Genomic DNA, 25,949 nt, shown 5'->3' with positions numbered 1-25,949 from the left:
GAATCCGGGTAAAGAGGGTGTCTTTATTTACGACTCGGGGCGACCACGCCGTCCATCGATTCGCCCTTTCCCGATTCAATTATTGATAGTTTTACAAATCACGTGATCGGACCGTTTCGGGGAATTACCCGGTTGGAATTGTGTCGCCATTTATTCGTCCGAATCCAATTTGCAAGTCGCTCAAAAAAATGAGCGATGCTCTCGAGCGGTGCAGCTTATATTAAAGTTTGAGCAAACGAAGTGGTGAAGTGTTAAATATGGCGGAAATTGCGAGCGGACGATATCAGAAGGTTAATTTGTTGTTTTTTGCGAGCAAGTTGGAGTAAACACGTCTCGACGCTGAAGAAAACTGAGCGCTTTGAAATTATTTGCATTAAATTGAGCGGCGGCCGATAATGAACGCGGACTAATTTGAATGAGACAGAACTGCAGTTTAGGAGAAAAAATTCCCCGCTTGCAGAAGTTTGATTAAGTGTTGACGTATATTATTTGCACGAAAGGAAATACGATACAGCGCTTGATGCATCGCTCGAGAGGAATTTATTTACCGCAGAACGGCACTTCCAAGCAAGGATCACAGTTATGTACACTGAAAGATAAAAAGGCAGACTTGAAGTAAGTAAAACATAAATAAAGTTCGACAAAGTCGTAGATAAAACGAAAAGTTATAAATCTGTCATATTTGGCACAGAAGGAATTATTTGTTCTATGTAAAAAGGTGTTTTGCAACAACAAACTTGGTGAAATAATATCTATGGAAATAACAAAAATGAAATATGAATATCAATAAAAAGAGAGACAGTTTAGAAGAGCAAAAAACGATTTAATAATAGTTATTTATATTAGAGTACGGTAGGGGGATTTTACAGCGTGAAAACTAGGTTTCAGGCACGAGGCGAAGCCGAGTACAATTACTTTTTTTGACCACTGTATTTAATCTCCTTGGTATAACTCACAGTCATAAACGAAATAATTTATTTTGTTGTGGTCCACGTAGAAAAATTAACCTTACTATTATGTATTTTTGTCTCTTTGCTGAACATTGTATTCCGATTGCACAGTTTTACAAATAGACTTGGGGAAAAATTCAAGCGAAGAGATTTAAAAAATTTAAGAATTTCAATCCGACAGTTAGAAACTAAACAAATTCTCATTAAATAATTGGCGTAGTTACCGACTTTACGACTGGAACTTTCATTAGACTGTCAGTTACGTAGCTGCTGTCCTGTTTCGAAATGCTACATCAGACTCCTGCCGCTGTGTCACCGCCCACACTCTTGTTTTTGCGTGTATCAAGTGTAACAGCTCGACACATCATTTATTACTTTTTGAACACAACAAACTTTGCACCGAACGAATCATCAATGTCTAATTTAGAAAAAGCCGAACGCACCGTGTATTATTTTAGTGTTTGTATCTTGTAGATTATTTTGTGCCCTTCATAGCACAATAACTGTTCATTAATAATGAAAATAGTACAGTCCGGAATACCCCCAATATCGATATATCCATCGGAATTCTTTTGTCCGTGCAGCACATAGCAATCATTTTAATTAAAGCTGATTAGTAGCAACTGATAAAATGCCAATAACTATCCAAATTACACAAACAACATGTCTCGCAACCCCATTATCGACGGAACAATCATTAATTTATTCCAATTTGTGTATCCAACGGAGGGAAAAAACAACAAAAATCCAGATTAGCGAAATCGAGGCGTCCCATTCCAATTTGTCTCCGTGAACAAATTGCGTCCGCCACCTGCTTAAGGGGCTGTATTGACTGTGTTTTTTTGTAACAAATAACGAGTGTTAACGCAAACCGAGGTCGGGGCTCACATAAGAGGGGCCGTTACAAATTAACCTCGCGGTGAGATATATGTGGTTTCCCTGCTGCGGCAAAACAAGCATAAGGGTGACGTTTACTAGTTGCTACCCCCATGTTCGGACTTTGTAAACAAGCGGAATTGGCCGTTTCTTTCGCCACATACAGAGAATATAATTAAGTTTGCTCGGATTAGACTCGTGTTAATCATACTCTCGGATTGGCGATAAAGTGGCGCTCTTAGATAAATACAAGAATGTGACGAGTCGGGATAAGCGGAGGGGCTGGCTAATCAGCAGTAATGGAATCTAACGCCAGACTGTAATGAAATAACAAGAATAATGGAGCGCCGAAAACAAATATTATTAGCAAGAGATTAAGCTCGATTGATGACAGATGCCTAATTTAACATTATATCAATTCAATCACCACAATCAATTACGTCAACTGGCTTGTGGATAAAAATGTAGACTTATTTACAAACGTACTGAAATTACTCGATCTAATTCAAGTGGACAAATGGCTTGCAGGATTCAGCAACGTTTCTTGCCCTTACAAGATCGACAACCCCCTAAATGCAAGTGTGAGGAGCGCAACCTACTCTAGACACTTTTCTTTCATTTTTCATCATTTTACCACATATCTATACTTAATAGGTGTTATCTTGCCTTTTAAATCGACGAACCCTCGCTAAAAGCGAAACTGACAGTTTCCGCCGGGCTCCAAAAGAAAGACAACGGAACCTAACCTAAAAATGTCAGATTGGAATCGCAAGTTTTTCTGACATTAAGCTCTTTACTCGCCTTTTAGTTCCTCCACCTGACCGTTGCTGCACTTTTTACAGTCCATTCTTTGTTCTTTCTCAATGATTTAACTCTTTACAACTTTTGTTTACATTGACATAACCTAAAATTCGAACATTCAGAATAATTACCACCACCGCGTCAAACACCCCCGCAATCAATTATACAACTCTCAAATTGTGTTAGGAGACAAATTATTTCCATGAGAAGAACCCTAAAGAGAAGTTTCAGGTAAAAGAGATTTTCCATATCTAGACTATTGCCAGCAAACTATTTAAAGCGTTTTTTATTATCAGATGGAAACCTTCGTTTCACTTGTGAATGATTTAGAACTGTTCTGTCAGATTTGAACCTGGACCTACACTCTGCACTTCAGCGCAGCTTTATCATATTCAAATATCCTAGAGAAACTGCAGCAGGACAGCAGGAGGTAAGTTCTGATTGTTTTGTCAATGACGCCATATTACATACTTAAAAATGTTTTTCAGCTTATTTATTTCACAAATAAGTATTTGTGACTGCTACATTTCTCAGCTAAACAAATATTCACGCAAGAAAAGAAAACTTATTTGGACGCTATGATCCAATTCCTTAGGTTGGCATCACTGCTGACACTGAGATCTTGCTCAATTGACCAAAGATTATTATTTAACCAATTTTACCGGTTTTATAACGGGGAACGTCGTTAGTCAGTGCCGTTACTGCCGTTTGTGCACTGTAAGAGGGAAAAAATTTGTCGCTCAAGTGGATACAGAAATGTTGACATTTTCATATAATTATCTAATGTTGGCACAACTGCAGACAACTGACAAATATCAAAGAGATGAACATTGTTGTTTACTCTCAAATTTAATTTGCTTTTTAATGACAAACAGCGTCAATCAGTGCAATTTTTACGCTCGACAAGTAGAAAATGTGACCTCTGAAATAGAACCAGTTCAGTAAGTGCCCCGTGTATATTTTACAACAGCTACTCTTTCGGATTACTTTGATAAATATTGCAGAATAGAGACAATCCTTTCGCTGTGAAACTCCTAACGTAGTGAGTTCTTTTTAATTTTATGATATTGTATTAAGTTGATGTTCTTTTCAAAATGGTTGTGGATTTATATTTTAGATGCAGCAAAGTGCATTGGTAATTTGTCGACGTCAGGTTGGCAATAGTTAGCTGTCAAAAAGAGTGACGTGTGGGTTTGAAAATGTCCGGCAGCAAATTTTCAATAAAGTAGAGTGCGATCGGGGCCCCCTTGAAGCATCAGAGTGTTGAAAAAGTCCGATTCCGCCTATCGCCAATACCTACTATTAATTCAAATGACTGACGGTCCCCCGAGACTAGCGAAAGCTATGTCAGCAGGAAGACCGCATCAACGCGAAAGCTCTGTGTAAGCTGAAAGCTTTCACATCACTAAGCTCCGTTGACCATGTAAAATCCTAACTTTAAACACCTTCCTTATCGACTCGTTATTACTTTGTTTCGAGCCGCCGCAAGAAGAACGTCGACGGGAACGCTGCCAACAGACACTGGATCACTCCGACTTGTCGTTATCGCGCCCGCTTCCAAAAAATATGTAAATATAAATAAATGGCAAAAAATTACACCACGTATAAATAACGACGGCATTCATTTTGTTTATTGGGCAATTCGGGAAGGTGGCCAACGGGCGCAGGGCGGCTATTAACGAAAACCCGACGACGGATTATTATTTATCGCCGAGATTGCGTCTTATCGACGAGACCGACTCCGCTGTAATCGACCCACCCTGTTTTAATTGTAACAGGATGCGGTGCAAGAAAGAAGGTAAAGTTGCCTTTTGTACGCGAGTTTGCATATGTTTGATGAGAGATCTAGGGCTTCTTAAGGCACGATGAAACAATGTCGTCCGGGTTCTTATCGTCGAGTGTCTGTAATTCGGAGGCTCTAACGGCGAAACTTTAACAATGTACACACATTCGAGCCAGCTGATGACGTTGCTGTTTTTGCGGGAGCTGCAAAGGGACGCGATGCAATTCTTCATTTATCGTCTGGAAGCGAAGCAAAAATCGATGCCCCAAAGCAAGGTTTCCGCACTTTGTTGCCGCCGAAAAGAATCGGTCAGATTGAAGCAATAAAGAGTAAAGAGTAATCAAGTTTGGGAATGTAATGTCGTGTTAATAACTTTCTGGTACTTAATTTGATAATTGTCTTGTCCACAGGTGGTCAATTGGAGGCAAATCTGGTCAGTGTGTGGGGTACTGTAATCTCTGAGACTTAGTTTGGTGAGTAGTGATTTGTATTTTGTTGAAATGCTTTTAGACGTGTCACTGAGTTGGGATTAGAAATGTCCCTGCGCAAGCAGGAAACGGTCGAGGCAGCCACATAAAATGCCTCCAGAAATGGCGACTTGTTTAAACTTTTTACTGTTTGAAAACATGTTTTTATTGCGTTTTTATTACTAATGGCCTGCATACAATAATCTGATTGTGTATTTTTAAATGCCACTTAAAAACGCACTAACCCTAGGTCTTTCCTGTTATTTCCCGGCTCGTAAAAGTTGCCGATTTGCTGGTCCGGGGTCGGTAAAGCAGACCTCTGTTGGGGCAAACTGCGAACAACCTGCAAGTCCCGGCCGATCGAGCCGCGCGATAACCGCCAAACGAATTGGCGTCGACAAATCGTCGCTGTTTGTTAACGCCGTCGATAAAACAGCCTTCCAACTTGTCGACACATTTTTTTCGTCCGGACGCAATCGCCGCACGTAAATCAAAAACCGCTAACGGCCGAATAATTGAATAATCTGTCGTTATCAGAGCGGAAAATATAAAAGTGTCGTGCCATATCAAAATTTCGGGGAGCGGTTAATAACACATTCGACGTGAAAGAGGGTGTGCGTCGTTACGACACGCACAAAAAAAAATCAACAAAACAAGCTCCGCATCGTTTAGAGCGTTTGTTGCGGTCGAGGGCGCCATCTATCCTCGGGATTTTTTCGCCTGTCGCTGCAAAACTAGCCGCTAATCCGGCACGATCGTCGATTTAATGAACATTACAGAACGAAACGCTAATTGATCGGTTTCGAATCGTTAATTGTGGCGCGATTATAATCGAAGCGGGACAGTGTGTGCAGCCGGACCGCGGACTAAACTCGGCTTATGTGAACTGACTCATATAAAATTAATTGAGCCGGGTGTACTCGACAAAAAACAGTAGAGTGGGACCGGAGAGTGGACGCTTTTGTTTGTACAGTTTTTTTTTCTTGTTATATCCTTTACAATTTTCCCGCGTGTCCTGTTTTCAGGCCGCGGTAATTCGATTACTCTCGGTTATCTTTTATATTCAATTAGAATTATTAGTGGGCTAATCGAGTCAGCGTTTTTGTTTTCGAGGCCCCGGACATTGATTATCCAGTTATTTTTACTTTTTTTTTTTGGGTTACGTATGCATTATTTAAGGGGTCGTCTACGGCACACAAAAAAGAACAGTTGGGGCGAGAGCACAATTGATATTTGTTGTTTTTTGAAGCTTTTCAGGTTTGGGGTCAAGAGTAGACTCGCTTTGGTCTGCCAGAACAGTACGAGTGAGGAAGGCAAAGTCTTAAATCACGCGAATTGCGTATTCGTCCACGAAGCGCTGCAATTCAAGTGAACGAAAGCGACATTCTCTCCAGTGCTGTCTTTGGTTTTGTTCGGTACCTCCTTAGAAACTTTAAATAAAAATAAATCACATTTTTGGACCGATCTGTTGCTATGGAAAAAAATCAAATACAAAATAAACAAAGTTCTGTAACGTCAATAAAATGGTTGTATGCACGTTGTGGAAATTGTGAAAATGGACGATGAAGGGTTATATATTCCTGATGATGTCCTGGAAGAAGCAAGTGAGTTAGCAAATGATGCCAAAAAAATCAAAGTTAGGTTATCAGAAAGAAATGGAAAAATTTACGGGTGAATGAAAACCAGTGAGTGAAAGACAGTGGGCGAAAAACGATGAGCGAAAGTGAAGTGAACGAAAGAGAAACCTTCACCCACTGGTAACTAGGGATACAGACTCACTTTCAAGGGAGGTATCGAACAAATCGTAGTTGTTTTAACATTAGTTAGTGTTTTTTTTTCTAATTTTTGTAAGAAATAATAAATACAATTATTAAGTATCATTAAATATTATTATTAACGTTAACAATTGGACTCTGTGAGATTTATTGTTTGGGGGGCAAGTTGTTCCGTGATTTTGGATTTGTGTCGGCGGCGTAAAATCCGGAATTCCCGTTGTACGAAGTAGGTTGGAAGTAGCGAGGCGAGCGCCGCCTCCATTAATATTTAAACAATTTCTTTTTCGGGCCCGGCGTCCCGTTTTAATTTCGTTCCATAAACAAGGGCGGTCGTTCAGTTCCAACGTCGAACGAAAACAACAATTATTTCATACACACACCGCGGCAGCTTCAAATAAAAGTAAACACAAAAACGCTCCAAGAGCCGGCGCACTTCTTGTCATTATGGAGGTTTAACGGACGCTAATATCATCCGAAATGAACTCGGCCGCACTCTATGGATAATTAAAACGCACGGCCCCTAATATTTATTTTACTCTTTTCAGGGGGCGGAAGCATGAGCCCCTGAATTATTCTTAAAATAAAATTCAAAACGTGTACACCGGAACGGGCGCGCACACACCGAGAACGACGAATATTTACATACTGAACGTGCAGTTATTAGATTTTTGCTTGGGACACGCGAAAAACAAATCACTTACATCGGACGAATTTTAAATAATGAACAGGTGGTCGAGGGGCGGGGACGGGGATGGCTTTCCGATGGTAATGTGGCGCGAAAAAAAATTTGCATAGTGTCGTTGCGGGAGGATGTGCACGTGAGGGCCGCTTTTAACACACAACTAAGATAAATTCGCCTACAATTTATTTTTTTTTATTATTTGGACGAAAGGGAAATTAAGCTGCGACGAGGGAAACGACACGGTGAGGTCAGGTCAACCAGATCAGGTCAGGTCAGGAACTGAAACTCTTTTCACGTGTCATCTGAATTTTGTCCTTCGCGCCGGACCACAGCTACAAGGGGGTCTGGGTTTATCAAACCGACGCGTACAATTTCAAAGATTTCATTAGACTACTTTTAAGGATTATTGTGCCGACAAGGAAATTGAGAAACATAAAAATTTTAATAAAATGTATTCTATTATTTCTTGCTACAAATATTTTTTCTTATTTTTTTGTGAATAGACAGTGGAGAAATAATTTTTGCACTTGCTGTTCGTTCAAGTGTCGCTTATTACGAGATCTCTTTCTGGCGCCCCTCGTTATTTCCCCCCCGTAAATGGCTCCGTCATAAATTAGAGAAATTTGGAGGAGCGAAAGAAGGCGGCAGACCTGAGTCGTTACAAGATGCAAAACAACAACCGGATTTGTAACCTTTCCAGCTTAATACTCTCTGTCGTAAATTTTCGTCGGCGTTAATTTCATCCTTGCCAACTAGTTCACGATGCCCATGGTGTCCCGGAGGCGCCACCGCTCCCGCCAGATTCGTCCACACGGACCTTCTAATTCGGCCGAATGCAACGACCCGACGAAACATCGGCCGAAAAATATTTACGAAAAATTCCGCATCAATAGCAGAAACAATAAATCTCCGTTGAAAAACAGATCAAGCAATGTGGAATTTTAAAATAGCCCCAGGTTAATATGACACATATTTTCCAGTATCCATTTTTATAACAGAAATCGTGACGCAAATATGAATACCTGCGCATAATTAATAGTTTTCCAACAGAAATAAATTAGGTCGTATTCCATAAATAACGGCCGCTTGTCCTGTACCTGCGTGACTGTCCCCTATATTTTTTTCGGCACTGTCAATGTGATTTAGATTGCTTCATTGTGCAAGAAGCCGCCCCCGATGATTTTTTTTTCGTCTCGAGATGTAAATAATCGCGATCGCCCTTTCCGTTTAAAATTTTTTCCTTCACCCCTTTCGGTATCGCTCCACTTTAATTGGTAATCACCGGTTTTTGCCCCTCAATTAAGGCCGATTAAGGATTCGCGTTCGGCATCCATAATGGAGTCGGTCGGGATCGCAATCCGCAATTCCCGCTCCCGCGATACCCAATCAATACTTTATTATATCCCTCGTCAATAGTAATTTAAGATGTCAAGCGCTCTGTCAATATTCAATTAGAATTTTTTTCTGCGGGCCGCCTCCGGCGCAAAGTGACTCTCTTCCGATAAAGGGAGATCGACCGCCACCGCCGCCGCCACAATAACCGGCCCGCGATTGCATTCGGCGGGTGCAGATGTCGACAAATAAATTAATGATCGGCGGTGGTTCGTGCGAATTAAGTCGTCGTCGATGATACAGGGTGTTCGGCAGTTTTGAGTATTGTGCGGGGTTGGGGATTAGTGCGGCGATAAATACGTCAACGGCTCTAATTTAGGATCAGGAATTGGAGATTCAAGCGAGCAAACGTTGGAAAAATTTATGGGTGTTGCGGTGGTAAAAGGCGAGGAGGCTTCTTAAATTGTAATTACCGAAGATGGTCTAAATTTGGGTTTAATTGGGGATTTAACGGGCCGGTTCGGGGATAAAAAAAGACCGGAATACAAATAATGGAAGCGGTGTGGGAGGTGGCAAGGGCAGGGGAGAAGAAGACGTTTACGAAATAAACAAATTTGGACAGAGGGAGGGTAATTTATGACAGGAAATAAAAACAAATCTTTTCTTGTACAACTGTACGCCAAACGCGCATTTCGCGTACTTAAAACAGGCCGCGAAATTCAATTTCGCGTACTTAAAACAGGCCGCGAAATTCAATTTCGCGTACTTAAAACAGGCCGCGAAATTCAATTTCGCGGCCGTTGCTTGTAACGACTATAGAAAAATTAGGAAGTGGTAAATGAGATTATAAGAATATTTGGTGATTCCGTGGTGTGTGCGGTTTCACGCGACCGACCTAAATATTTGTCAAAATCCCGCAAAATATTTCACCAGAATATCCGAGTGGAAAACAAGTTCGCGTAAATATTTCAGTCTCGCATTTTATATTTAACCTCTTTCGATAAATGAATAATAAAACACAAATTCTACAAAATGGGAAAGCGTTCTAAAAAAAAGTGTCCGAAAAGTGTGGTGAACTTTATACGCGGTGTAAAAAATTTTCCCCCACCGACTTGTTTGTTGGTTCAAGTTGAGCAACGTAAAATTGATGGATGTTTCCGGTCCGTTCAAAAAGAAATAAATGATGTCTATCTCTTAACTCTCGCCGATCCGAAGTAACATAATCTATATTCAGAAAATAAATAATCGATCAAATCCCGCCCGCAGCAACAATTTCCCGCAAGAAGCCGTCCAGGAATTCGCACCCTCCCCATCCAGGAAAAAACCCCGGACCATCCCTTTAATCGCGTTACGTTCCGTAGATTCTCGTGCGGAAATTGCAGGTCCGGGGATCGATCTCGAAATTGCATTATGGTAAATTCGCGAACAATTACAATTCCCATATAGAAAAAAGGTGCCCCGGGCCATCGCAAAATCACATCCAATAACATGGAAATGCGAATTGTTTGCCGGGCCGGAAATGCTCGGCGCGCTCTTTGATGGATAATCGAAGTTGGAATCGTTTCCGGACGTTGACGAGCCGGCGTCATGACGCGGCCCAGGCCTCCCCAAATAAATAATTACAGGGACGGATCCGAGGGGGACGCAACAGGGCGAGACGCGCTCTCATCGACATTAGCGCCCGGTTCTAATTCACTGAATAAAATATGGGGCGCGGTGCAAATTGCCGATTTAAGACGAGTCGAGGGGTGAGTTCGGTGGGGAGATTTACACCGTGTCACGGCTGATTGTTTTGCAATCAGGGTGCAAATTTGACGGGGGGTTAAGAACGTCACCGTCACCTGGTACAACCCCCACAATACACTCTTTTTTTTTTACTCGCGGTGGGACAAAAACGGTTCGCGATTCATCGGTAAAAAAAAACTATTTTGAACATTTTTAGGTGCACCTGCGCAAGCGGAAATTCTGCCCTTTTCTATCTCTGACTGAGGGAAGGGATTAAATGGATTTTTTTTTTGCTTTTGCTTCGTTAATTGCAGAGAACATAATTTCTGCTGAGGCGAGCTCGTTAAACTTTAAATTTGATCTAGTTTTCTGTAATTTACTTTTGCATGATTTAGTACATGATGAGCACTGACGCCATTTCATATGCGTTCAAATGTTTTAGAAAAATCTTTGTTGTAACGAGCGTTTGAAAAATGCATGGACAACAAACAAACAAAGCAAGCACTGGACCTCACATTTTTTTGAACGCTCTTTACCACCGAATACTGTGTTGCATCAAATTTGTTTTTTGGAAAAATACTTAACAAATGATGCAAATGCGGCGTGGTACGTATTCAGGTTAAAATATTCTCCGCTTAATTAAAATAGTTGTAGTATTTGAATTGATTCGTTGCTCCAATCCCGTTTATTTGAAAATGTGTTTTCTGGAAAATGTTTGTTTACTGTTGAAGCAACGCAATCACAACAGAGAACCCGAAACTGTCTGTCTGAAATTACATTGAAAATTTCAGGAACTCACGTTCGCAGAATTAATAACAAAGACTCTAGTCTAAATATTTTAAAGATCTCTTCGGTAAACTTTCATGATGTAGCCGCCAGCTCGGGTTTGAGTCGCATTTTGGTAAAAAATTTCAGTCATCTCGGCGGAATACTTTCCCGTTGATAATGCGGACTTTTCAGGAATGTTTCAGCGCAAATAAAAATAAATACGATCTGATGGATACACCGTTTCGGGATCGATTTTAAGAAAGCTGAAGAAGGTCTGGTTGCGTTTTGTTGTGTCTACACCGTATTTCCGATGGGGGAATGACGATTATTTACTATTAATGGAGGGAAGGTAATAACGGTAGGATCCGAAATTGTTTGGAAGTTTTCAGGAAATCAGAACGTTACTCCTCGAGTTGTTTTTTCTCCCCTGCACATCTGTTTTGGGGCGGTAAATCAGTTTTCGTGCTTTTTCAGCGTGGAGCACTTTTTTCAGACATCATAATTTACGTTGGCCCAAAAACACGACTAATGTTTTGTTAAAGAAAGAAGTGGGCGCAGTTTCGGGGAATCCCGACTTCGGCAAACAAATCCCCCTTGGAAAGGAGTTCCCGATAATTATTTTGGTTGGCGGCGCGACTTGTTGAACTCGCTTGAACATTCATCATTTCTGGATGATCCCGATCCCGTTTGTTCCCCAATTCGGTCTTAGCGCGCGCAAAAAATAATCTTTCCTGTCCAAAGCAGGAAGGTAGCGTAATAACGTCTCCTTTGAGCGGAAAGGAATCCGTCCCGGGCACTTTCTTTCGCGGGGGTCGTTAATTTCGTCCCGCCAGACTCACCCTTCTGCTGAAAGTCGGCCGAGACGAGCCACAACTCACTGAAAAATCTCACCCCCCGGGCAAAAAAAATCTCAACAACGGCGCCGATTCTCACACTCAAACCACTCCGCGCGGATCGGAACTTGTGGAGGCCGGGTGGTCGCGGAACGTCGGCTGTCGGCGACGCTTTGCGGCAAACTGAAGAAAGCGGCGTCGCGACGCCGGTTGTAAACACTAGCGCATCGCGACGCCGGAGCGGAACGAAGCGGTTCGGCGTTTTCCGCGCCCGTACTTCATCAAGTTACGTGAAAACGGCTTGGGAATTCTGTTGAATTCGGTGCCCTTTCGTATAAATCCTAGGTGAAAAATCTGTTGTCCTACAAATCGAATTTCCATTGATATCAATAAATTTTCGCGGGGCTGCCAGCAGCGAGGATAAGTGCGAGGACTTGACGTATTTATGCAAGGATGCGCCCCGCAGGAGGAAGAAAACACACATTCACGATTGATGGGACGACGCCCCCCTGGAAAATTCGACGCGGGAAATCGGGAAGGGCGGTAATTAAAACGAGAGTGGGGGTGGGATGTCGTCGCGGGATTTTTTTCGAGGAAAACGTAGTCTTCATATGTAGAGATAGTAAAAGGAATACAATGTGATCAAAATGAAAACAAATCAGAGCAGGCGTTGCAAATTATAGGTCATGTCGTAGCGGAATCCTATGCAAATAAGCATTCAATGCATGGGCGTAGACAATTTGTGGGAAGCAGATGTTTTGCGGAAATGTCAAAGAAACGTCAACGACGTGTTGTTGTTAACCTAGATTAATTATTAATTAATTTTTAATAGATTTTCCGAGAGGCAGGCAACCAATAAAACGACTGTATAACAAGTATACATATGTGTACGATTAAGCTAAGACAGACGTTTCGATAAAACAAAAGATGAAGTAGCACTCTTGATTTGTTTAACCAATATACATTTTGATTGCTGAGTGATTGATGAGTGTACAACAAAAATCGGTTAATTTGAAATTTATTTAATTATTTTTAAACAATTTTGCATAGCGTGCACATCTTCGGAGAGAAGATATAAAACGCGGCGAATATCTTCCGGGAGCGTAATATTCCATTCGGCAAAATCGTGAAATCGTAATTAAAATAAGTGCACGGCGCGTTTCATATTTTATTTAAAAATTACACAAAGCAATATCGGTAATGGAAGATCCTGTTGACATGTGTAAAATATTTACGAGTCAATGGAACGCGGATAACGCTGTTTGCACGGTTTTTACGCCGGATTCATGAAGTTTTTAATTTTATTTACGCCGGTTCTAAAATTCCAACGTTCAGATCTTTCGATAACTAAGCACTTTACCAAATTAGTGTTTATCTCTTTGTTTTCGTATCGGCTCGAAAAAACGCACACCATTCGAAAAACAGTCAAATTTGTCGCAATTTTTTGTTTTGTGCCCTTTTTGCGCCGAGAAAAATCGAAAAAGTGACGATTATGAACGAGAACCGGTTTTGTTGCGCTTTCGGAGCTTTATTACTGCGAGTGCAGCAGGAGCCACCCTTGTTGTATTTAAATTGGAAACTATTTAATAAACAACGATCGACGCAGCAAAAGGAACGGACGCGGAAAGTTGGAAATGACGAACCCCGTCGAGGGAGATTTATGAAAACGGCACGGCCGAAACAGTTGTCTAGTTCATGATAATAAATAAAACCGAAGCAAACAGTAAATTTTATTACACCACAAACGTTAAAATTATGACGGGACGTCATAATTTTAACCGTTGCCATTTAAATAAAAAATCAATAGGGCAACACTCAATTCTGCCCGATCCGGTACGATTCGAGAGCGACGGGGAGAGTGGATTTATGAAGGGTAATTTTCCGGTTTCTCGCCGCCGCCGGAGGAAGCAGGAACAATTAAGACGTGTGCGCACGAGGAAAAAAGTTAACTTGTTAGGGGCAAAGACAGAGATTCGGTGCGGCTCTTTCAAATCCCGGAATAAATCAAGCCGTGACGTTGCGAATATCGACGCAAAACTCTAGATAAACGCGTAGTATTTTTTTTAATCTCTGGGGACGGCGCGCCATAATAGCGAACGGGAATTTCGTGGAGGCCGAATGATTGAAAATAAAAACAGGAAAAGTTTCTTTGACAAAAAGTGGAGACGAGCGCGCGAGGGAGGGCGGAATGCGGACATTTAAATAAAATGTTGTCGGTGTGGGGGTGAACGTCGAGTGCCGCCCCCATCTCGCGAGCATCCCCCGATAACTCTCAATTAACTGGGAATAAATCGAAAGAAACAGAACCGTATAAGTTATAATCCCGGAACGTTCCATCCCTCCGAGGAAATTGCTTCTGTATTTTTTTTTATCCGAGGCAAATCAAGGACCCGTCCCAGGACTAATCGAATTTTGCAACACAGTTCGATAATTAATTAGCCGACGCCGTAATGTTTGTTATGGTGTCATTATTGTTGTCGTTATTCGCCGGTACCGAAATCGTTAAATTAATCACCCGTGTCGTAATGATATTATTGTCGTCATAACCGTAATAATTTGTTATTGCCGATTTTACTAGGGGAGGCGTAAAAATCGACAGTAATTTTGAAAATTATCCCAGATTTTTTATAGTGGACGCGCTGGACTGCCGAGGGTGGTAAATGAAAGAATGAAGGACGAAATATAAAACGGAAGGAAACGGTACAACCCTTGCAAGATTTCCTACAAAACTGAAAATATGATTAAAATGATTTATCGCTTGTTACTATCTGCACCTATTTTTAATATTCATGGCCTTTTGCACCCTCTCGAGTGAGTTATGTTCCTTGGCGAAAATTCGCAGATAGGTACGTATACAAATATACACAGGCGAAATTATAGCCAGTTTTTATTTATTGCGCTTGCATTAAATTAATACAGCACAGAAAGCGCATTTGATCTTTTGCGAAACAAATACATTTATGAAATGTCGTCGTCGGTGGTGGTTCGTTTTGGTTTAACAACACGTGAGGAATTAAATGAAATGTTTTAAAGAAAACAGCGTGGCGGCGTGAAATAAGGATGATTGCCAACGGTTGTGATAATACAAAAAAGCAATCACAGGCGATTTTAAACAGAGAGAAACAGCGAAGAGTTTGTGGAACAAAATTTGTCGCAAACAAAATGTTATTTGACATTATTAATAATTAATTGTTGTATGTATCGTAGCGCGACTGGCAGCGGAATGTATTATTTTTTAAAATATTTTATTTCGTTTCTGTCACGGAAATGCAGTAATTCATGCTCACGAAATAGAATTGTGATTCGTGATGGTACAAGAAGAGTTGTATTGAACGAAGAGATGTTAATCTTCAGGCAAGCGTTACAGTACTACAAAGTTAAACTAAAAATATCTGAAAATAAAGAATTCGGTGGTTTATGGTATATTACGGCACGAGGTTGGTAAGCGCAGTATAACAGAACTGAGGAAAGGTATCACACTTTCCGAGATTTTGTTTTATTGCACTTATCAACCGTGTAGCGTATTCTATTTTCCGCACGATAGATTTTCTCTACGAAATATCTAATTTTTTTATAAAAAATTGACAAAATTCCATTATACCGTAAACCATGACTGTCATGCTTAAGTTGGTAGCACTTTTTTTGGAAGATTTAAATCTGTTTCTTTGACAACAGCAATATAAATATTTGCAACTAAACTATTATTGAATAATTAAATGCTTGTTTTTTTGTTTCGTCTAGTAACACAAGTGCTGTAATATTTCATAACTGCACAGATCTGTTTTGAGTTTTGTAAATGCAACTTACATGAAAAACGCGGTGAATTATATCGACGGTTTTATAAACCTTTCTTTAACAATATTTATTGCAGTACAAATTCCCGTGTTACAATAAATCAACAATATTGCTAAAATGGTGGATGCGCCGGGATAGTACCGATTACTTTTTTCCGTTAATTTATTTTGTTTTATATTTATTTATATATGCTTTTGTATGACATATGCAGATACATCATGTTTATTGATTTAACAGTAAAACTTGAATTCTAAGAAAGAATTATGACGTTAATATTTTATAAAAGAGGAATCTTCGCTAAACATGTCTTTTCTATTAAACAATTTATAAAAATCTGAAATTTTTGGGGGACTTAATTTAGTATAGTTGTTAATCTGTCTACAACCGCCCCCCAGCCACCCCCACTTTGAAATTTTAAACTACACTTTACATTTTTAATAACGAAGTACCGAGTGATCAAAAAGAAAACAAACAAGTTTGTCTTAGCTTGCTGGTATGTACAGTCGTTTTATTGGTTGCCTACCAATCTGTTAAAAATTAATTCATTATTAATAATTAATGTTTTATCTTCGATGGTAAAACCCATTTTACCATTTATTCTGCCGTAATTGTTCCTTACAATTACAGGAAACGTCCGTAAACTTTGCCGAAATAGAAAACTTTTTTCAAGGTTAACAACAACACCATTGCTTTAAAATTCTAGTTTTATTATTCGACTTTACATGAAATGACCCAAGTTAACTAAAAACAATGTTCTATTTGCATTCGTGATAATTTAAACGCAACAAAATGCAGTTCGTATCTTTTTTTTAAATTTTATATATTCTGTTACAATTTTATATTCTCTATCTCATGCATGAATATCTTTACAATATTTTTGTTTTTATTTTATTATAATTAGATAGACAATCATTTTCCTGTTATAAGTACTCGCCCGCGGCTGGTGCGTCTAAACTTCGCACTCGTGTAAAAAAGTACTACATTATACACTTGTTGCATAAATTACTTTTTAGTACTAAAAAATCTTTCTGTTGTAGTTTTTGTCTTTCCCATCTGTGTGTGATGTTCTGTTGAGCTTCTCCGAATTTTTTTTATTCCAGGCCACTTGAAAAATCCAGGAACAAAAATTAACACCGTAAATGTCCGCCAGCCACATCCGAAATAATTCAGGACGTCGGCGTTTTGTCTCGCAAAAACCGCCCTTGTCCATCGTTGCAGGATTAATATTGCGGGACAAAAAAAAAAACCGCCCCCGTTCCGGTTCGGCCGGCGTCGGGTGGCACCTTCCCGGAGCGAAATGGCGTGTGACAGTTGTGCGTCGAAACGTGCAAAACTCGGATGATTGACTTCTCTTCATTAGGGCAATTCGTCTCGAAACTTCGGTCGGCATTTTTCACAGCTGCGACCGTAATTGTTCAAATTCATGAACTGGCCGCGCCACGCGCGCGCGGGTCCGTCCAAAGTTTGTTAATTTATAGTGTCTGGAAAACACGTGGAAAATTTAATTTCCATGTTGATCCGGTCCAAGATTACAGCCGGCCGCTCCGTGCTGATAACAAAAACCAAACAAAAAGTTCGCCGCCGACCGTCAAATTGGCAGAAGGGGATGGTGGGTCCGGAACAAAAATAAATAAAATGCAAAACCGGACGCCACTCATCGGATATGGATTTTATTTTAATTCCGTCGTAATGTATTTGTTGTTGGGTACTGTTACGGTCGAGTGTGCTTTTTTAAATTTAATTAATTCCGTTTGTTCGTTGAAATTTTTATTGGAGAGCCAGTCGGGGACGGTTGGAATGCGAGAGATTATTAATTCCGAATGCGATAATGCCTGCAGTTTAGTTGCTGTTAAACGGCGCTTTGTAGCTGAAAGGGTGAAATTTATCGGTTTGTTGGTCTCTCGTGATTTTTTTCCCATTTTCGATTGATCGTAGCCTGTACGAATTGACTATTTGGCTCTTTTGAGAGAGCTTTCGAGGATTGAACGGAACTCAATAGGACGCTCGACACAATGCCGATTACATAATTATTAATAATTAGGAAAATTGGAAAATTAACTGAACAAAAAAAAATCATCGCGATTAAATGTCGGGTTCAAATTCGAATCGAATGTATTGTTGCAGTTTAAATCAAAATTATTGGACGAGACCGGTGCTCGGGGGTTGAAAACAAATGAAAATTACATATTTTTTTTTATATTTTTGGATTTGAAATGTGCACGGGAAGCTGGGACGGGGTGGAACCCATGGGGTAGAACTAAACAGTCACTAAATTAGTATCTTTAGTTATCTGTTTATGAAATGGTTGGTACCACTGTTTGTCTTCCTTTTCCGCGAAATCCTTTAACATCCTCGAGATTGTTTGCCTCGGCCGCAGGCGGCCTCGGCGACAATTATTCTCTCGGTACGTTAAAGAATGATTTCGCGACCTTGATATACAAATAACTATTAATAATGTCGTTCCTTTAATATCAATAAATTGTGATTTATTTTTATAAATCTCATTTCAAATTACTCCGAATTTTTAATCCCACACTTCCAACCCTAAAATGAGGGAGGAAATGTGTACTTTGTATTGAGATATGTAGTAGAAAAATAAATACATATTTGATCCAAATGTGCTCGATAAACTATAAAAACAATAAAATATATTTCCACAAATGTCATTTCGAAAGTTACGACCATTTGTACGTTAACATGTAATTTTTTATGATTTGTTTTTATTTATTTTATAATCGACATCGGTTATTGTGTAAGCATTTTAAAAAACATTTTACTCAGTAATATGTACGAGTATATCGGTTTTATTGGTGAAAATGTTATTTCAATCCTTATAAATATTGACTGTAAAAAAATGTGATTATTTGTTTCAAAAATTAACCTGAATACCGTGGCGATGTTGCGCTACAAAACAAGTACAATCAACGGTTCCGTAGTGTAGCGGTTATCACGTCTGCTTCACACGCAGAAGGTCCCCGGTTCGATCCCGGGCGGAACCACTTTTTTTTCATTTCTTTCATGTTAGAAAGCATATTGTGAACAGATTTCCATTATGTGGAGCAGTCTGAAATATGGATTCCGTGGTGTAGCGGTTATCACGTCTGCCTAACACGCACAAGGTCCCCAGTTCGATCCTGGGCGGAATCATTTTTGAATTTGTTTAAACCACTTTGTTTTGTTAAACTTTCAAATAAAACAGAACAGCAGAAGTAGGAGTGGTGCGATTCAGACAAGAAAATATTTGTATCAAGAAGGAACATTGATTCTTCAAGCAAACACTGCAGACAGGAGACTGGTTCGCTCCCTCGGGATCCTCCAGCCAGTTCAAAACTCTTATAAAAATTTTCATGTGCACGATTTTATCGTTTCCGTCGTTTTGCATTCATCGTTTCGTTTCGTGTGTTTGTCGTTAATTTGCGGAGTGGCCCCATAAATTCAGTTCGACTTTGGAGTTTTCGCCGTTTGCCGAGTCGGAGTGACAGCCATCAATTAAAACAAACAATACGATCGGAACCACTTAAAGTGTGTCGAAAGATCCCCCCAGTTCGGCCCTCGGGTTCGATTGTCAACAGTTAAAAGACGTCACGGCGCGGCACAGCACCACCCGCAGATATCAAAAGCAAGCCCGGGCATTGTTTGCATAGAAAATTAATTGCCAGTTTCTGTAACAGTCGCCACATCCAACGGCGCACTAAGTTATGATTGCAATTATACCAAAATTATGCACTTATTCATTATGTAACATTGTGTTACGTGACAATCTCAGGGTGGAAGTTATGTGTGCCGTGCGCATTTCGCACCGGCACGAGCATCTGGGATTGCTTTCGGATTTATAGTTTTTAATTTTCAATGAGTCTAGTCCTGGCAGAGTAGCGCGTTAATTAAAACTTCAACTGAATACTTTACGATAGGATAATGTAGGCAACCAGTAATACACCGCGAGGAGGACTGGGTGGTTTTTGGCGCGGTGCGGCCGCTGAAATGTCGCGTTTTAATTGTTGGAGTTTCATCTGGAAAAAGGAAGAGAACGAGGACGGAGGATTTGTGTTTGTACGCGTTAATCTGCACTACTTCGGTGGTGAATTTTTAAAACGGTAGAGTGAATGTGAAGTGAACTTATTCGAGAATACAGTCGAGTCCGGATATAGTGAACTTGAAAAACTGGTTCACTATATCCGAGGTTCACTAAAAAGGAAAATAAAATTTTTCATGTTGATTATATCGCGCGTTCAAATAAAATCCTGGGCTGGGAAGGCGTTGGAAACCGTCAATTGTTGTGATTTTTTAAAGCGTAGATTAATTGGAGCATGTTGACAGTTAACCTAAAATTTAGACCCAAAATATATTTCCTTTTTTCTTTTTTTGTAATGTTTTACATTAAAACTAGAACTGAACGATTCCTATTCTCGAAGCAAATATCCAAGGGCACCCTTTGCTGAAAACAAACATGTCCCGATTAAACATAAACAAATGTCATTCGTGTCAAACGGCGGGAAATTCAAACTAAATGTTTATTGTCTGCACTCTGCATAAATGTGAAACGGTACAGTTGGCTTAAAAAAAAACTGGAAATGAAATTTGACCTAATGTGAATTGGAAATTTAATTTGTCAATTTGTGTCTGTTCGACAGTAGTATTTCTGACACATAAGTGCAGTTTTTTAACCTAAATTCTAACAGGCCGTTTCAAACTATAAAAATTTAATAAAATCTGACAGAACTTTTTCTGACAGTTACCGTTTTTTTTTTTAAGCCAACCGTAGAAGCATTTTTATTGCATTTACCATAAATCAGAGTCATGTTTTCTCATCGTTCGCATACATTTTAATCATCGTACATATTCGAACTTTTTCGTAAATGTCAGTTGTGACAAATAAAATTATTGGAAGCAAAGCCATCATGGATTCATAATTTCAATTTTAAACAATACGATATTTAAAATAGCCACGTTAACTTTGGAAATGTATTGTGGGTTCCATTTTCAATTCCGCCGGGCTCATTATCACTGGTAATACTGAATTTTATTTTAAATGGTACAACTGGGGTAACTTCCGGTTGTTGACGGCTTGGCCTTGAAAATAATTTTTCTTTATTTCTGTCTACCTTTAATTTCTACTCTCATAGTCATACTTAACACTCATAACCTACAATTTTTTCGCTATTAATGTTACGTCCGTCAGATATCTATCAAATAAAACAACAAAACATACGATTGCAGTGTTGCAAATGGTCTAATAAAAAATGTGAAAGTGTTTTTTTAATCCTGCAGTTGGCAGTGGCGCTGCACGTTTGACATTCGATTCGATAGTTGTGTCATTATGAGAGCGTTTTTAAATTCATCGATGGATCAATCGGTGGAATCAGTTTTCTACCAAAACGTTGTTATATTACTGTTAGATTTATGTTGAGCTTAAGAAAAGACGTTTCTTTATTCACCAAAAATTTCATGTTGGGCTCAACCAAAATTCACCTTTCCCATCTACAATGGGAGTTGGTTGTTTGGTGGACGAATAGTGGGGGAAATGTCAAAATAGTTTGTCGAAGTCAAACTGTCAATGTCAAAGCAAAGCGAGGAAAAAACTGGAATAGTGCAACATTATTTACGTATCCTCTAATTTTTTCATGAGTCTTTCTTCTGTTTAAAATAATTTCTTCATCAAAGGAAGTTAATAAATCATCATCTGATGAATTTTCCAAAGGCATTGTAATCCGTTTTACCAATATTATGGTCCCAAGAAGACTAATGTCGCACATATTTATTCATATAATAATAATAATCGCCGAAAATTAAAAAATGTTTAGGTTATGTTTACACTTCAGGTGTCATGACGTCAGCACCAGTCAGCACAGTCATCAGTTTTCCACCAAATCCGTTTCCCTATTCATCACATTTTTGCACAACATAAGTGTTCAACACAAAAAAAACTTATGATTGACAGTCCACCAATGTTGAAATTCACCGCAAAAAGTTGATGAATTTAAAAACGCTACCTATTCGAACGAATCAAGACGGTATTTGATCAAAAAATGGTAAGAACTTAACTTTATTTCCTTATTAGCAATATTAGCAATAACAAATTTGCGGTAATGCATATCTATATCGAATTCTCCCGATTCGGAAAACTTTCGCCTAAACATAATTACAACTTTTGTCCAAACGATTTTATTTATTATTTCAACAAAGACGTATTCAGTGCAATTTTTGACATCCAAAACACTGCATTTGTTAGTTTGTCACCAACTAAGTTAAGTTGAACTTAAAATAATAGTGAAGTGTACTACGACTTTAAAAGGGTGCTGAATCAAGTTATGTGATGCTTTATTCGTCATCTTCAAGTAAATTATTAGTGGTATTAGTGAAAAGTAATTTAAAATTGAACAAAATATTTGACGCGTCAGCGCCATCTAGTGCGTAAATGAAAGTACTCCAGAGAGAAGAAACCATCTTTTCCAATATTCTTGAAAATAAGTGAAAATGAATTAAAAAATTTACGATTGTGATCACATTATTCCCACAATCGATGTTTTTATCTTTAGAGTGAAAATGACAAGAGTTGCGGTACAGAATTGGGACAAATGGAGTTCCAGCTTGTTTCCAATTTGAACCTCAACAAACAATGAAAACTTCTAATTCTCTTCAGGAGAATTTAAGGTTAGTGCCAGTATAATTTCTTTAGTATCAATAACGCAAAAGGCAAAAAACAACAAGATAATACACTCGTGAACGACTGAAATATGAGATTACTTTTGGAGCCACCTCCAGCCCAAATTTAAAGCGTCTTTATCGTCGACATTTTTTCGTGCAAGGGTCTTTTTGCGTGTCCAATTTACTAAACGTCGGTGATGTATGTGCAGCGGTGTTCCGAACCAATTTATCTGCAGTTGGTTGTTGTTGTATTTGTAAAAGTGCGCCATAAAAACTTAGATGGGCGAAATAATAAAAACACAGCCGGTATGCAGTTCACTCGAGCTTTTAGATAGAGACAGTGGCGCATATTGCGTTTGAATATATGAGCCGGGTAAAATTTAAAGTAGGACGTATATATTTTCCGGCTCATATTGGTCTTTTGAGGAAACACTCGGCATCCGTTCTTACTTAACTATGCATTAAAACACCCCCTCCCCCGTTCCGTGGTGTTTACAAGACGTTCAGCAAATTGTGAATAAACGACTGCTATTTTTTTTTGTTGTTGTTCATTCCGGGTGTGTGTGTGTTTTATCCGCCCGACCATTCGCCGGATTTAATTAAGCCGCCACCACTCGCGCCAACTGCTACCTGCGCGCATTACTGCGAATTAGGGAGATTTTAATAAATCTCCGGCGAAAAAATCCTAGACGGCGCTCATTAATCTCACAACAAGCATTTTATGGGACGCAATAAAACTTGTCCAAGTTTTATCTGGAACGCTCGTATTAATGTTAAATTCCAACTATTATATACTTGGCACGTTTCGTTAGTGTACACAATATAGCGCACTCCGCTTTCTCAAGTTAATACTTACTTTGATTAATTTCTGTGTTTAATCTGGGGAGGTAACGAAAACAGAACAAACATGCCCTAAATGAACAGTCATACGCACGCAACGCCATCCCGTACCGGAACTGGCGATTTTGAATATTTCTTCAATCTTCACTTTCTGTTTTTACATCGTCAAATTGAACGGTGAGAGATCAATTTCAAATGAATAAACTGAATTTAGAAAATATCCATTTCGAACGGTGCAAATGTGCATCGCATGATGTATATTTGGTTGCCTATACTAGAGTTATCCGCTATTGCGAAACATGTCGCTGACGTTCATTTTTCTTCGTTTTTGTTAGATTCTTAATATGTTTTTTGCCATAATAATAATTAAAGAGATTAAAACTGGGACACTTAAAATTTAATCTATGTAAATCAGACCATTGAATTGTCAATATATTTGTCAGTGCCTATATAATATGTCATACCAAAGTTAACCTATTTGTGATAAAGCCGTAATTAAACGATGCAAATTTGTAAATTTTGACATATGTGATTGTCATTTTTGTCCCAGTTTTATTTGTCCATCGACTGTACATATTTTGTTGACAAAATTACAACAAAATTAAATAAAATATTTCAGTAATTTCAATTAAAAAAAAAACTCCCGCTGTGATGATAGATCGTCTCTCCGTGCTTTCCTCATTTTTTCATCGATGTTGGTGGAACACGTGTTTTTTTGTCTAAAAGTTTATTTTCTCTGTCCGTATTAATTATTGTATGTATTTACGGGGTCATTATAAATGATTGTCTCATCGCAGTAGGCGTTGGTGACGTAGTTGAATGTGCCGCAAGCTTTATAACATGAGTGAGACTAGTATCGCCGATAGGTAGCGCTGCTGGCGGTAGTTTAAATTTGTCTACTAGTTTGTCTAACGTTGCGAAGCTAGCGGCACATCCCAAATTTGTGTGGGTTTTCAACGCCAACTCAAGGAGTATAGAATAATAGGGAGGGGACATACGGCCGACAGAGTGAAGCCGCCTTAATGCGCATGTCTGCTATTAGTACGCCCCAAGAAAGTAAATAAAATCAGTTGCGTTGTGATATTTAATGTGGTTTTCTAGTTCCTCATACTCTGAATACATTTGTGATGCAAAAAAAAATTATAGTGTTTTATTTTCCTGCAGTTTTATTGTTAATTCCCAACATCTCATGTAGTGTTAACTGGGGCGTACCTCACGGGTTGCATAAAATTGCGCCCGTTTCCTTGTCCCTCACCGCTTCAATTTACCGCGCCCATAAGCTAGCTTATGTCCCCTCCCTATTATTCTATACTCCTTGCGCCAACTGCGATGGGACAATCATTTATAATGACCCTGTATAAATAACTGCGTGTGTTGTGGAACAATGAATGAGTAACAAGTGGACTCGTAATGTTTTTTTTTGCAAATTTTAAAGAATATTTGAGGTGAGTTTTTACGTGCTCGAAATTGAAATGATGAATTTTGATTTGTAGATTTTATTTAGTCATTTTAACCCCACCTAACTGTAATTGGTAAATTATTCATTTTTTAAAACATACAAAGATGATTCACGAGTAATAATGACCCCGACGGAATTGGAAATGCAACTCACAATACACATGGAAGGCAAAGCTGGATATTTACCGCGTCCAGATCCAGCTTTACCTTCCAAATGTATTGTGGGTTGCATTTTCAATTTCGTCGGGCACATCACTTAACACTTTGTTTATTTCATACGATGATTTTTTGCCGAAACGTTTCTAATATTCCGGACAATAGAGTTTCTTAGTATGTACTGCCATAAAAAATATTTTCTAATTAAAAATGTTTAAAACGAGTATTTATCGTACTAGTCCACTAGTACACAAAATTTAAATTACATAGAAATCCTAAATTGTAATCAACAAATTCATTGGAAGGTTGTAAAAATATAAAAAATAAGTCGCAAATAAAAACAGTAATAAAAATGTGATTACAGATTGTAAATTATTATTGATTCCCTTTCGATGATAAGCGACATGTAAATCTCGTAATTTCAACGGTTCCGTAGTGTAGCGGTTATCACGTCTGCTTTACACGCAGAAGGTCCTCAGTTCGATCCTGGGCGGAACCACTTTTTTTTTTAGTTTAGAATTTTTGCTGAAAGTTTTTATGCACAGAAACAATACGATGTACGGATTCCGAGGCGTTGCGCTCATCACGTCATTATCGAACCGATAATGTTTGTATGAAAGGATTTATTTAAAATTTGGAATTAGTTAGGTATGTATTTAGAATTTAGATTAGAGTATGGTAGGGGTCTTTTACAGCGCGAAAAGTAGGTTTTTGTAATTTGCCTCCATTTTGATTCTCTAATAGACATATTAACGAACGTGACGTCATCATCTGCGATGCATTATTATAGCCATTAATTCACGGAACATTTTACGAAAATTTTTAAGTTGACAAAGCTTGTGCGGAATTATCTTGTCATGCATGTCAGTTTAAATTAGAAAATGTGTCAAGAACAGGAAGTGTCAGTGGAAAAATTTGACCGTATTTTTAGCAATTTCACGTAGATGCAAGATTATCATGATTATCTTCCATATTCGTCTTTTGCGACAGAATTTGGATAAAACAAAAGGCGACTAGTCAAATTTTTACATTTAAAATTAAGACATTACCAACCGTCACAAAA

The 25,949-nt window shown here is 38.9% G+C and overlaps 1 protein-coding gene, 1 long non-coding RNA gene and 3 other non-coding genes across 9 annotated transcripts in view; 4 read left to right on the top strand and 1 right to left on the bottom strand.

The window, feature by feature from the left end:
- LOC138136305 (heterogeneous nuclear ribonucleoprotein C) overlaps positions 1-12,186 on the bottom strand; it is a 226,195-nt gene extending 214,009 nt beyond the window's left edge. For both annotated transcript variants that reach the window (XM_069055460.1, XM_069055485.1), the window contains exon 1: positions 11,999-12,186. The gene's annotated coding sequence lies outside the window, so the exon portion shown is untranslated. The remainder of the gene's footprint in view (positions 1-11,998) is intronic.
- LOC138136329 (uncharacterized) lies at positions 1,835-6,754 on the top strand. Of its 4 annotated transcripts, none has more exons than XR_011161263.1 (7): positions 1,836-2,858; positions 2,924-3,057; positions 3,116-3,568; positions 3,632-3,669; positions 3,745-4,764; positions 4,821-4,883; positions 6,127-6,754. It is a non-coding gene; the product is annotated as an uncharacterized lncRNA (long non-coding RNA). The 4 variants fall into 4 exon arrangements; XR_011161260.1 differs by having other exon boundaries at positions 1,837-2,858; positions 3,116-3,669; positions 3,745-4,425; positions 4,477-4,764; XR_011161262.1 differs by having other exon boundaries at positions 1,835-2,858; positions 3,632-4,764.
- Positions 12,187-18,713: 6,527 nt separating the features above from the next.
- On the top strand, positions 18,714-18,786 carry TRNAV-CAC (transfer RNA valine (anticodon CAC)). The gene has a single exon. It is a non-coding gene; the product is annotated as a tRNA-Val (tRNA).
- Positions 18,787-18,861: 75 nt separating this feature from the next.
- On the top strand, positions 18,862-18,934 carry TRNAV-AAC (transfer RNA valine (anticodon AAC)). The gene has a single exon. It is a non-coding gene; the product is annotated as a tRNA-Val (tRNA).
- Positions 18,935-25,312: 6,378 nt separating this feature from the next.
- On the top strand, positions 25,313-25,385 carry TRNAV-UAC (transfer RNA valine (anticodon UAC)). The gene has a single exon. It is a non-coding gene; the product is annotated as a tRNA-Val (tRNA).
- Positions 25,386-25,949: the final 564 nt, after the last annotated feature.

This window comes from Tenebrio molitor, chromosome 1 (genome assembly GCF_963966145.1).
Source record: "Tenebrio molitor chromosome 1, icTenMoli1.1, whole genome shotgun sequence".
NCBI lineage: Eukaryota > Metazoa > Arthropoda > Insecta > Coleoptera > Tenebrionidae > Tenebrio > Tenebrio molitor.
Note: the sequence above shows the minus strand (reverse complement) of the source record. Positions and strands in the feature narration are given on the sequence as shown.